This window comes from Nuphar pumila, chromosome 5 (assembly GCF_984573655.1).
Source record: "Nuphar pumila chromosome 5, dmNupPumi1.hap1.1, whole genome shotgun sequence".
Lineage (NCBI taxonomy): Eukaryota > Viridiplantae > Streptophyta > Magnoliopsida > Nymphaeales > Nymphaeaceae > Nuphar > Nuphar pumila.
In genome coordinates, this window is record NC_143253.1 from 112,468,092 (window position 1) to 112,482,983 (window position 14,892).

Sequence of the window (14,892 nt, forward strand, 5' to 3'; positions counted from 1 at the left end):
TAATAAGAACCCTAAACCCATATTTGTGGTTTATCTGAAGAGGTAGGTGGTTCAAGCCTTGAGTGACAATATTATGTTTATGGGATCGAGGCATCTCGATGGTCTCCGGTCACTTTGAGGTTAGGAGAATGGGGTTATCAATGTGTCCTAGGTGATAGATCTCCAACTACTGCAACTAATTTATGATGCATTTTATATCAAATGTCATGTCATGGCAGGTTTTTCTCCCAATCTCAGATTGTCTGCTTTGGGTTCTGCTTAGTCAGGCACTCGGGTAAATTACAACTCATGAATAATATACCCCTAGGATGTCACGACTATTTGAGCTAATCGTTCTCCTGTGTACCTAAAGAAACTGTAATCAAGAGAAACAAAAACCTTATTTACACAGTCTTGAAATGAAAATATGCCCTGATAATGCATGATCATATTTTAAATAGTTGTTAATTTTGAAACATATTATATTATTTTCTGTTAAACTATTTCGTGTCTTGGTAAATTATGTTACATTATATCATACCTTGATAAACTGTGACATCTTATATTGAAATATATTATGCTTTGATGAACTGTAACATTTTATATGAAAATATATATTAATGTTATGTAATTACCTAAATTGGTATACACCTACTAAGATTTTACGAGTTTGACCCTTTAAAGATATTTCAAGTGATTGATATGTTGCACAGTGGATAATGAGATATAGGGTAGCATTGAGAACCAGGTGTAATAGCCGACAAATTTTCAGAGATTTTTTGTTTGAATATAAATAGCTAAGGTAATGAATATTTTTGGCAACCTATTTTATGTTTTTTGAATACACGGTTGTGTCCACATTTTAATTCTTAAAAGAACGCAAGTGATTTCACCAAAATTGGAGCTCGTAAGCTTGCAAAACATGCTCAACAACCTCAAGGGGAAAAACATATTTTTGAAGGTCAATTTAATGATTTTTGAACATTGGTTGCATTCTTATCGAAAATCCAAGAAAAATCATTTTGATTTCATCAAAATCAGAGTTAAAATGCATTCAAAAAATGCTCGGCAAGTTTTAAGGGCAAAATAGTAATTTCAAAAAAATCTAAGAACCAAATAACCCAAGGGTCATAGTTATCAGAACTTGGGTTAACCAGTCTAGGGATTGAATGTCATTATCTATTAACATAAAACCATTATATATATAGTAGATATTGGCTAAAGAATAGGATCTAGTTTCATTAATTAGATTGAGATCTAGTTAGTGAAACTAGATAGATCCCAACCAGACCAGCTCTAAACACCTATTTGGACCAGGGTTGGACCACAATGGATCCAAACCCATCCATGCAAAACCATCCACGGTTTTCATGAAATTTCTCTTGTTTTACTCCCATAGTTTTATAAAACTTAGCAAGTGTTAAAGACTTAACACTTGTATTTGTTGGTGTTGCCAATTGGCAACACCATTCTCTCCCTCCCCACCTATTTAAAGGGGGGCTTCTCCCTCATCTTCCACCCACTTCTCTCCTCCACACCCTTCTCACACATACCCCCCTCCTCCTCCTCACTTCCTCCCTCTCCCATTTCATCCATTCTCCCCTCCCTCACCACCAAATTTGGTGGCTGCCCAGCCACTTTTAACTACACCTTCTCTCTGCTCATTCGGTTTGACCCCCACTCCCTACACCAGGCTTGAGCTTGCTAAACGCCTACACCCATTCGGTCAGACCTTTTTTGACCACCCACTCCTCTTGGTTAGCCTGGTACCACCACTAGTACATGTACTGCTTAGACCAGCCCCACCTCTGCTTCCTTGCGCCCAATCCCAACACCCCTCACTAACCCAATTATGTCTACTGGTGGGCATGCTTGAACCAAGCCTAGTCTAGTTTGACCTAGTTAACAACTCGAGTTCCTCGCACCTCCCGATTCAATCGCTTCCCGCCAACGTTGTTCACCTCTTTTGCACACATTGGAAGTTTAACTTGGAGAAAAATTCCCCCAAGATTTCTAAAAAAAAAATTGTCTTTTATCAAAACACTATACAAGGTAAGATCTATCCAAATGTGTGTGGATTCTGAATAGTTAAATATATTTTGGAAGCATACATGTTCGCTTATATTCAAATTGTTACGCATGACGTATTCGTTTTGTCTCATATATATATATATATATATATATATATATATATATATATATATATATATATATATACACACACACACACACACACACACACACACACATATTGGATTTCGAATAAAGTAGTTTTGATATGTATCATACTTCGAATAAAATAAATATATTTCAAATAAAATAATCAGTTTTGGTATGTATCCTACTTAGAATAAAATAATCATACTTAAATAAAAGAATAGTTTTTTTGCATACCATACTTTGAGGAAAAGGATTATATCTCAAATAAAATAATAAAATAGTAGTTTTTTGTATGCATCATACTCTGAATAAATTATTATAAAGATGCATGCATATATTTTGAATAAAATAATACTTTTTGCTTATATTTTGCTTTGCGAAGATAAAATATTGGAAACATGCATAGAACAACACATATCTCTGCTTAGCTTAAGAATAGAGCTTTGGGTTCAAAGAACCCCACTGACAATAGAATAGTCCATTTCAAATAAAAAAAAGGAAAAGACCAAGGTCCTAGAGACATTTCCGGTACACAGTAGTGCATAGGCCATACTTCTGTTTTAGGATTGGCTCGTGCTTGAAATAAATTAACTCCCAAAGTGTGAAACAAAGCACTATCTGATAAATAAAATATGCCTACACACAAAACTTAAAATATTGATCTGCCACATTGGCGAAATGCTCGTATATTAAGAGCAAGTACTAATTGGGTCGGATACACATACAAGACTCTAGTTATCACCCAAAAAATGGGCACTTGAATTACTGAACCCCCATTCTGGCCTACACAGTGTAAGGCACTTAAAATAATCTATGTAATAAAGATAACCCTTTTGGCCCATTCTATTTTGTTCTCTGCCTTGGAGGATGTAGATGGTACAACCTTGAGTGATTCTGTTCTGATTTTTTTAAACAAGCTATCCCAGTGATCTCCAATCACTCGTAGGTCTACGAAGGTCGGGGCTATCCATGTGTTATAAGTGATAGATCTTTAACTACTATAATAGTCTAGGATGCATCCTACTTTCTGTTATGCCTTAGCAGTGATTCTCCCGATCACGGATCACCCACTTTGGGTCCATTATAATCATGTACCCGATATTAAAACATCTAAGAATAATACACCCCCGAAATGCCTCAGCTATCTGCAATGCCCTTCCCCAACTTATCAAGGTCCAAAACAAAGACCCTTTTTAATCATATTTTAGAATGAAAATATACCCTAATTATGCAAAAAGTTATATGTTGTATTTTATCTTACTTTCAGTAAAAATGTTTTATCTGAATTGATTGAATATGTTTAATATTCTAAATTATTGAAATTGGTATAGACTTATCAGACTGTCAGAAGTCTGACCCTTTAATGGGTTTTTGTTCAGGTACAGGTCAGTGAATGCAGCAGAGCAGGAGCGGCATCAATGAACTAGTACTCTTTGGAGGATCCAAGAATCAGCTTGGGACTTTTGTACATAATATTTTGTATTCCCAAGTCTTGAACTATTTATACATTTTATCAAAAATGATGTAAATAATATTTTGGTTTTCACTCTTATAGCTTTGTCTTATTTCACCCCTATGGCTTGCTTGAAATTTTTAAAACCAGATTCAATATTAAATCATTTTTCGTTGTCAATAATTAAAAAAGAGTTTCAAAATTTTTGGTAAAATTTTGGGTTTTAAATTTTGAGGCATCACACCAGGACCTTTGAGGATCCAGGGCTAGACTTAGGATTTTTTTTTAGTTTAAGTGCTTGTATAATTGCAATTATGTCTCTTTTATCCATCTTACTGCATTTTGTGAATGACTACTTTTAAAAATATGAATTATTTTTATTTTTATGAATGATTCTCTGATTTATACATGTAACCCACTCCAAAATCTTTCAGGCCCTACATGAAAAATATCATTTTTCGCTGTTTAAAGTTAAAAAGGAAAATTAACTCAAATTTTGCTAAAATTTGAGTTAAGATTTTTGGGGTGTTACATATCTAGTGGTTTTGGGCATATATCTCACTTGCACAAGCTAAGTGCCTATTTTGAATTCAGAGACATGGTATTGGATATGGTCCTTGGATTAGAAAACTTCTACAATATTGTCCTCATTCTGTTAAAATAAAATGTACCAAGGGTCAAATATGAACCATGACATTGTTTGAATGAACTTGGCCCAAGTTAGAGTTTCGGCTTGGATTTGATGGCATCCAATTGAATGGATCCATGTCATTGAAAGAATTGTGCCCCTTCCAACCAATCCTTACAATTTAAGTGGGGTAATTGGTATGAGGTTGCACAATAAAGGTTATGATTATACTCAAGCAATAGGTGTAAAGGAAAACTCTATCAACTAAGTGGGATACACCTATATGATGTTGCTTTGATCTCAAATTTGTAGAAAAACTCTACCAACTATAAGATTATCTAGAAAAAGTAGGAAATGTAAAGAAAAATTATAGGAAAGTAACTAGAAATTAAAGAAATAACAAGAAATTAATGAAAAACTAAAAATTAATTGGTTCAAGCCTCAATCAACTGCTTAATTACAAAATCTCTCACCTATAAATAAATAAATAAAATTTAATGCTGAATTAAGTAAACTACCTAATTTGATAACCTTCTAAAACAGATAAAATTTATCCTAACGATATGGGTCAAACATAATGATCCAATATTTGAACATAAATGTCCAAAAAATCCAAAAATTTATATTAGATTTATATAGACCCTATTTGTGTTGCGGATCTTGTTTGCACTTTTTTCTAATTTCATTCTACTTTACGAATTATTAGTCTACAATATAGAACCAGATATCAATGCTCCTCTATAATCTGAATGAACCAAGAAGAATCTACTTCAATATACATATTGAAGCTAAGAACATTTTGAACCAGATATCAATGCTCCAGATATCAATGCTCGTGACCTGTTATCCATTTCCATAACCCGTTACCGAATCCAAAGAAACTTTGGGTAAAAAGATACTTGTCTTGATTGGATATGGCCCTAAATGGCCAATTACCCGAACCCGAGCCCGGCTCGGCACGGCACAACACAACACGGCACGGCGGGCGGGCGGGGGCGCGCGCGCGCGCGTGTGTGTGTGGTGGTCATCCCACTCCCTTGTTCTCAGGAACAATTGTATGAGTTCACTAGTTGCTTATAAAGCCCTCAGAATACTCAAGCAAAAGCAATATGGGACTATTCCACCTCATCAAGACCTCTATCTCTAAACAACCCATTTCTTCTTTGAATTTCTCTCCCTTCTTTCTTACACCTAACATTCCCCCACAAATTCAAAGAAAGAAACGGGAGGAAACCAAGGTGCAAAGAGAGACATTCTGCAACAAGACATATCATGCTTTCAGCAATGGTACCTTCCGGTTTGAACCACTACCTTAGTTGACTAACTTTACCCCCACAGGAACGAAGTGAACTGAAGTCTTGAACTTGAACCTTTGGTGTAGGAGTGTCCATCAGCAACAACATGATAAGGATTCTGGTTGTAATCTTTAGGGGCGGCGCGTTAAAGGTCATGCGCTTGAATCCTGTTTCATGAGTGACTTCAGGAATAACCCAATTCCTTAAACTGCGGCCACACAGTCACACTCACATAAGTGGGCTTCTCCAAAGATGCACTGCTGACATCTCGCCTAGAAGGCTTTGAACCCATTCAGAGTTTTAACTCTTCCTTAACTTGCAGTTACAACACCTTTCCAGAGTAAACAGGGGAATAGACACAGATACAAAGTATCATATTAATAAGGTGCTATCCAGTTCACCCTACAACTTGTTATTACCACATTGAACCTACTTTGTGGGATCTCCACTCAGATAGGTTGGGTTGCTACTGCAGATGAACTACTGATGGGTTTCAGTCCCATCCCCTCTCTGGATTTTAGGACTAAAGACTTAACTAGTCCTTTCGTTAATGGATCAGCTATGTTCTCTTTGGATCCAACATAGTCCACAACAACCATTAACTGAGACACCAGTTCCCTTACAGATTTTATTCTGACTTGGATGTGTCTCCTCTGCTTTTGGTTATATTTTGTGCTTTTAATCTTTGCAATTGTGGCCATATTGTCACAATGCACAGATATCGCAGGAATTGGCTTGCATATTAAAGGAAGTTCCTCAAGAAGTCCCTTTAACCATTCAGCTTCCAATCCTGTAACATCTAAAGCACAGAGTTCAGCCTCAAAAGTAGACCGAGACAAGATGGTCTGCTTTACTGATCTCCAGGCGACTGCGCCGCCACCCAAGGTAAATACATACTCTGTCACGCCATAACTGCCAGAGTTCATGGCTATCCAGCTCGCATCACTATATCCCTCAAGAACTGCAGGGAATCTCTTGTAATGCAAACTCAAAGAAATGGTTGCTTTCAGGTATCTAAGTACCTTGTCCAATGCCTTCCAATGAGTGTGATTTGGACAACTTGTGTATCTACTTAACTTTGTTACAAAGAACGAAATATCCGGTCTAGTGCAATTTGCAAGATACATCAAACTTCCAATAATCTGGGAATACCTCAATTGAGACACAGGAACACCAGTCGTATTCTTATGAAGAGGGATAGAAGGGTCATATGGAGTTGCTACAGATCTCCCTTGGTTATAACCAAATTTCACAAGTACTTTCTCGACAAAGTGTGATTGAGAAATGATTAACCCTTCAGCTGAACGAGTCAGCTTTAAGCCTAAGATCACGCTTGCAACACCCATATCCTTCATATCAAACTTACTACTAAGAAACAACTTTGTCTCATTAACAATTCCCATATTGGAACCAAACAGTAGAATATCATCTACATACTGGCATAAAATAATACAACCATCACTTTTAACTTTACAATAAACACACTTATCAGATTCATTGACAACAAAGCCAAATGATAAAATAATATTATCAAACTTTTCATGCCATTGTTTAGGGGCTTGTTTCAGTCCATATAATGACTTAACAAGTCTACAAACTTTATCTTCATTACCAGGAGCCACATAACCCTCAGGTTGATCCATATAGATCTCTTCTTCAAGATCGCCATGTAAGAAAGCCACTACAACAAAGCAGTAGATTAGCGACGACCACATTCCGTCGCTAATCCGTCGCTAACATGGTTAGCGATGGATTAGCGACAACGCGGCGATAGTATGCTTACGTCGTGAATATTTCGACGCTAACTGGCGATGGAATAATTCCGTCGCCAAGTCCGTCGCTAATTGCGACGGAATAACGAGCGCTATATTCCGTCGCCAATCCGCCGGTACTAAACGGCGACCACGGCTTGGCGACGGATTTAATTCCGTCGCTAAGTCGTCGCTAGATTAATATGAATAGCGACGGAATCATCCGTCGCTAATCCGTCGCAAAAACGAAAAAAAATCAAAAAAATTATTTAAAAATTAATTACCGAGAACTGTACAATTTATATTTCTTGTACAATTTATATTTCCTGTAAATAAAAAACAAACCACACAAAAAAATTCATATAACAAGTATCTATAATAATTAATCGTTCTACCTTAAAACTAAGAAGTTTAATTATTTACAATTCAATAATTACAATTAGGAAAAATAAAAAAAATAGAACTTCTTCAACACAGTCTTCTAATCATCGCCAAGATTTTGTGCGTCTTCTTGTTCATTGTCTTTATCTGTCCCTTCAGCTCCACTACCCTGATTATCGCTAGCAGCCTACACAAGAAAAGAACAGTCAGTATTGATAAACAAAATATAATGAAATAAATTACACACTATATGTGATTCTATCATGTGCTCATGTGTGATCTAAGGCAATAAAAAAACTCTATATGTGATTCTATCATGCTCATATGTGTGCTAAGGCAGTCAAAAAATTGAATATGTGATTATAGCATGTTCATATGTGTTCTAAGGCATATAAAAAAACTCTATATGTGATTCTACCATGCTCAGATGTGCTTTAAGGCAGGCAAAAAACTATATATGTGATTCGATCATGCTCGTATGTGTGCTAAGGCAGTAAAAAAATTGAATATGTGAATATAGCATGCTCATATGTGCTCTAAGGCAGGCAAAGCCAAAAATTTTATATGTGATTCTATCATAAATGATATATAACATGTTCATATGTGTTCTAAGGCAGTTAAAAAACTCTATATGTTATTATAGCATGCTCATATGTGTGCTAAGGCAGTCAAAAAACAGAATATGTGATTATAATATGCTCATATGTGTTCTTAGGCAGTAAAAAAACTGAATATGTAATTATAGCATGCTTATGTGTTCTAATGCAATAAAAAAAACTTTATATGTGATTCTATCATGCTCATATGTGCTCTAAGACAGACAAAAAGTTAAATATATATATATATATGTGATTCTATCATGCTCATATGTGTGCTAAGGCAGTCAAAAAATTGAATATGTGATTATAGCATGTTCATATGTGTTCTAAGGCATATAAAAAAACTCTATATGTGATTCTACCATGCTCAGATGTGCTTTAAGGCAGGCAAAAAACTATATATGTGATTCGATCATGCTCGTATGTGTGCTAAGGCAGTAAAAAAATTGAATATGTGAATATAGCATGCTCATATGTGCTCTAAGGCAGGCAAAGCAACTTTATATGTGATTCTATCATGCTCATATGTGTGCTAAGGCAGTAAAAAAATTGAATATGTGATTATAGTATGTTCATATATGTTCTAAGGCATCTAGAAAAACTCTATATGTGATTCTACCATACTCATATGTGCTTTAAGACAGTCAAAAAAACTATATATGTGATTATACCTGAGAGGGACCTGGAATCGAAGATCCCCTATCCTGAACAGCGGCCTTGATCTCATTTCGGAGAAAGGGGGCGACGGTGTATTGGAAGTAGTTATTCAGTGATTCATTAATGATCTCGCATACATCATCACCGGAAAGAATAGTCGGCTGCTTGGAGCTTATGTCGGCGCAAGAAGTCGGTGAGCCGTAACTGGAAGAACCAATAACTGGTGAAGTGTTCATATTACTCCCAAACCCGAACATGCGACCTTTTTTGGGTTCACCTGCTGCAGTCACCCATGCTGTAGGATCAAATGATGGATGCTGAGTAGCGTCTTCGCCATATCGCTCTACCATCTGTTGCTCATATGCCTCCTACAAAATAATGTTTAAAGTATTCATTAATAATTAATGATAACATTATGATAACTTGCATATATATATATATTGCAATGATTATTAATAGAATTAATACATACCGTTGTCGTTCTCGCCTTCTCTGATACGAAGACTCCCGTGGTCTTCCGTTTATGTGTTTCTACAAACACATCCTTATATGGTACACTGCCTCCTTTTTCTGCTTCCTGCGAAGTTAAATGACAAAAGATTTAGTACACAAATTTGCAACAATACTTATAAATACTGGCCAGCATGAGTATGGAGTTGATCTACCCTCAAATGGATTAAATCCATCTGTACATAGACCGAGTCTAACATTTCGCACTTCCATTGCGAAGTTCTGATGAGTACGATCAAAGTGCTTCCAAGCTTCAGCGTCAACAGGATGCGTGATCTTGTTTTCATCGTGTCGAACTTTATTTGCATGCCATCTCATGTGTTTAGCTGTCTTTGAAGACATATACAATCGCTGCAATCTAGTAGTGATAGGAAAGTAGCGGAGCGACTTATATGAAACTTCCTTTGATCTCGTGCTACCATTGCCTCTTGTCTTTGGCTTGAACCGAGGATGCCCACATGACGGGCATGATATGTCGTTTTCTTGCTCCTTGAAATACAACATGCAGTGATTTGGACAAGCATCAATCTTTTTGTAACCCATACCTAGAGCGTTGACCATAACTTTCGCACGATAGAAATTTTGTGGCAATTTCTCATCTTTAGGCAACATACTCTTCACAATCATGCACAAACGATCAAAACATGATTGACTCAAATTATACTCGGACTTCAAATTCATTAGTTGAAGAACTGCAGACAAGATAGTGTGACTCTCACAACCGTTCCAAAGTGGCTCATCAGCATCTTTAAGTAAATCATAAAATCTACTAGCTGCATCGTTTGGTGATTCTTCATCTACGGCAGTTCTTACATCACTAGAACTCATAGCAGAACCCAGTTCTGTTCCTGCAGCATCAAATATCAAATTCGTATATGGATTATCGTGCACCACATTTACCCGTGCATCAAAATCGTTTCTAAATTCTTCTCCATGAAACGTCCAGTTCTGATAATCACTCACAAAACCCTTCCTGTATAGGTGATGTCTAACGCCATGAGGTTCTACAAATCGATTATTCTTACAAATCTTGCAGGGACACCTAATCCGACCTGTGGGATCTACCGTACCGACACTCGCCGTTGCAAATTCAATAAAACTATCGACACCATCCATATATTCATGCGATAACTCATTGTCCACTATCCTACGGTACATTCATTCACGGTTTGCAGTCATTCTGTCGTATGATGTTACGAATAGTATCCTAACGAATTAAGAAAAAAACAATCAGAATGCTACGATGAAGAAAATATCAAATTTATCATGCAATATACTATGTCAAACAATAACAAGAATTTTGATGCATGCATTGATAACTTAATATTTTCATGTGCAAACTATTAATGACATGATACAATCATTTGAAGCATGCTTTTATTATAAAATTTCACATGGAAGTCAAAATCAAATTGAAAGTAACTACATGCAAGCATGGATACAATTACATCAAACATTGCAATACATCATAATCATTCATATCAAATAAATGGCAAACATGTACCTGCAGCAAACACACTTCAATATCTCACTAACTACTACCATGCTTAGCATGGACTCCGTACTCCAAAAATAAGAACACTTCCATATTTCTACATTAAAATCATGCTCAGCATGATCTCCGAACTCCAACAAAGCAGTCCTAGATATCAACAACTAAGTGAGTGTGTGAACAATAAAGTGCTGCTGCATTCAATAAATTAAATAACATGTGATACGTTTGCATCACTTACTCACCACGGGTATTTACCCGATTTGCATTGTTTTTGTCATTTACTTACCACAGGTGGCCGAGCACGAGTTGGTTCCGTTGAAAAATCTGCACAAAAACAAAACAAATTAAGTAACAAACTAACTAATCATGAAACAAGATGAAACACTAACTAAAAAACATTAAAACAAATTAAAACAACTCTAACTAATTGAAAGAAGAGAAAAGAAAAATAGTATATATGTTAAGCCAAATCTAACTAGATGATGCTAATTTAACAAACCAGCTATAACATGTTGAACCAGTCGACTAACATAAAGTCATAGACAATTTCTAATCTGAACTACTTAGCAAAGGAATAGTAAATCAATCAATTAGTTTACTAGAAAAGATGTGAACTCCGTTTAACCACCACTATCATAAAGAATTCAAATAGCTTTAATCTAACTAACTGATTGTGAGAACATTAAATACCAATCTATCTAAGAAAAATATAATTATAAAAGACTAATAGATTGAAATACTCTAACTAACCAGATTTCAAGAAAACAAATTGAAGTAAAACTAACTACCAGTGGACATTAACAAACTAACAAATTGAACAACATGGACAACTTGTATATATACATTACAAAACAAAATTCAACTTAAAATCCATATGGACAACATATATGCAAACTACACTTAAAACCATATGGACATCTTATATACACATATTACAAATTTTTTTTCAAGCTAATCACATGGACAACATAGGGATCACATAATAACTTTTTTTTTTTTAAAAAGAGATCACATGGGCAGCATAGGTATCCATAACAAAAATTCTTTTCAAAACAGATCACATAGGCAACGTAGGTATCTCATAACAATTTTTTTTTCTTCAAACAAACACATAGGCAACATAGTATTCCTACTAAAGATTTTTTTTTTCAAACTGATTTACATAGGCAGCATATGCATTAAAAAACAGATTTTTTTGAAACCAATTCACATAGACAACATAATATATCTCATAACAGATTGTTTTTTTCAAAAGCAATACACATCGGCAGCATGTTATTCCTACTACAGATTTTATTTTTCAAACGATTCATATAGGCAGCATAGGCATTCAAAAACAGATTTTTTTTTTGACAAGTCACTTAGGCAGCATAACGCAGGGGGTCGACCCCCCCTGCCGGAAAGCACGGCAGGGGGTTAAACCCCCTGCCTTTCCGGCAGGGAAGGGGGTTAAACCCCCTGCCGGAAAGGCAGTTCCGGCATGGGGGGTTGACCCCCTGCTGTGCCTTTACGGCAGGGGGGTCGACCCCCTGCGTTTCCGGCAGGGGGTCGACCCCCCATGCCTTTCCGGCAGGGGGTCGACCCCCCCTGCCGGAAAGCACGGCAGGGGGTTAAACCCTCTGCGTTTCTGGCAGGGAAGGGGCGTACCCTCTGCGTTTAGAAGAAGAAGAAGAAGAAGAAGAAGAAGAAGAAGAATATTACCTGCGCGTCGCCGAACGGTGGTGGGAGATTGACGGGGAGCGGCAGCTGGCGAGCGCCGGCTGGCGAGCGGTGGACGGGAAGCGGCGGCGGCGGCCGGACGGTGGCGAGAGCCGACGGGCGGCGGGAGGGAGCAATACAGCGAAACAGGGAAAAGAGAAAGAGGGATGGGATTAGGGATTTACGCGACATTTTGCGACGGCTTAGCGACGGAAAAATTCCGTCGCTAAGCCATCGCGAAACCAAAATACCAAAAAAGCGACGGAATATATTCTGTCGCTACTCCGTCGCTAATTAGCGACGACAGAGTTCCCTCTCTAAATCCGTCGCTAAAATGGTGTTCTTGTAATAAAAAGTAGCGACAAAAATATGTAGTCGCTAATCTGTCGCTAAGTAGCGACATATTAGCGATAAAAGTCATTTCCTCGCTAATCCGTCGTGAATTAGCGACAGATTCTATCTCTAGCTAATCTGTCGCTATGTAGCGACGGGAAAAATCCGTCGCTAATTTCCGTCGCTAATTAACAATTTTCTTGTAGTGAGCGGTCTTCACGTCCATTTGATGGACCGAGAGATCATAAATGGAAGCCAGTGCAATAAGCACTCTAACAGTGGTCATCCGGGTAACCGGAGAATAAGTATCAAAATAGTCTATTCCCTCCTTTTGTTTGAACCCCTTGGCAACCAGTCTCGCCTTGTACTTGTCAATGGATCCATCTGGTTTCAACTTCTTCTTAAAGATCCACTTGCATCCAATTGTGGAACTACCACGAGGGAGGTCAACCAGTTCCTAAGTACCATTAGAGATAATGGAGTCCATTTCACTTTTGATGGCATCTTTTCAATGCTTTGCTTCAGGTGAAGCCATTGCATCTCGGAAAGTGGGAGGATCATCTTCGATAAGGTAAGTGATAAAGTCACTTCCCAAATCCTTGGTAATCCTTGGTTTCTTGCTCCTTCTAGGTTCAACCACTTCCTCAGACTCACTGGGTCTAGGATGGGAACAAGATGGTTCTACCCCAACATCTGTCATCCTTTCTACATGTTCGGGAATGGAACCAGAAGTTGAAGGTATATCTAAAGAAGACAGATTCTGAGATACACCAACTTTCATGGGAAATACATCCTCAAAGAATGTAGTTTCTCGAAGCTCTACAATAGAGTTAACATCTATGCCAGATATCTCAGACTTAATTACTAAGAACTTGTAGGCATAGTTGTTCTCTACATAACCCAAAAAGACAGCATCTACTGTTTTAGGACCCAGCTTCTTCCTATTGTGCTCTGGGACAAGTACCTTAGCAAGGCACCCCCACACTTTAAGGTATTTTAAGCTAGCTTTCCTATTTCTCCAGAGTTCGAAAGAGCTACTATCCTTATGCTTCTAAGGTACTCTATTCAGAATATGGCAAGCCGTATTCAGAGCATCCCCCCACATATAGGTAGGCAATCCAGAACTCCCAAGTAGAGTATTTATCATGTCAGTTAGGGTTCTATTCTTTCTTTCTGCAATCTCATTGGATTGAGGAGAATATGGAGCAGTAAACTCATGAACTATTCCAACAGATTTGCAATATTCATTGAGTTTATTAGAGGTATATTCTCCTCCTCTATCAGACCTCAATCTTTTAAGTTTTCTACCAGTTTGTGTTTCTGCTTCATTCTTAAAGTTAAGAAACTTATCAAAAGCTTCATCTTTTGATTTTAGCAGATACACATAACAGTATTTAGTGCCATCATCTATAAAAGTGATAAAATACTTTTTATGATTTCTAGTTAACACTCCATTAAACTCACAGATATCTGTATGCACCAGATCTAATATTTCAGAATCTCTAACAATCGTATGGAATGGTTTCCTACATTGTTTTGCTTGCACACAAATTTCACATTTTTTAGTTTTATCAATGGAATGCTCAGGAATCATTTTCAAGTTCATCATGCGTTTCACAGAGTTGAAATTCACATGACCTAATCTATTATGCCATAAGTCAGATGATTCTATGTTATAAGCAACATTAGACAATGAGTCAAAAGAAACATCATTTTCTAATTTATCACTGCAAACATGTTCAACACGAATTTTAAATAAACCATCATCTAAATACCCCTTGCCAATAACAGTTCCAGAATATAAAATAACAACTTTATTACATTTAAAGTTAAATTCATAACCCTCTCTAACAAGACATGAACCACTAAGAATGTTCCTTCTAACTACAGGCACATGGTGCACTCTGTGTAAAGATAGAACTCGTCCTGAAGGAAACTTCAGATCCACGCGTC

At 37.0% G+C, this 14,892-nt stretch overlaps 1 long non-coding RNA gene across 1 annotated transcript; it reads right to left on the bottom strand.

The window, feature by feature from the left end:
- Positions 1 to 7,642: 7,642 nt before the first annotated feature.
- Positions 7,643 to 11,249, bottom strand: LOC149838167 (uncharacterized). Its single transcript, XR_016432165.1, has 2 exons — positions 11,195 to 11,249; positions 7,643 to 7,834 (listed from the first exon to the last, which is right to left on the bottom strand). It is a non-coding gene; the product is annotated as an uncharacterized LOC149838167 (long non-coding RNA).
- Between the last annotated feature and the right edge of the window lie 3,643 nt (positions 11,250 to 14,892).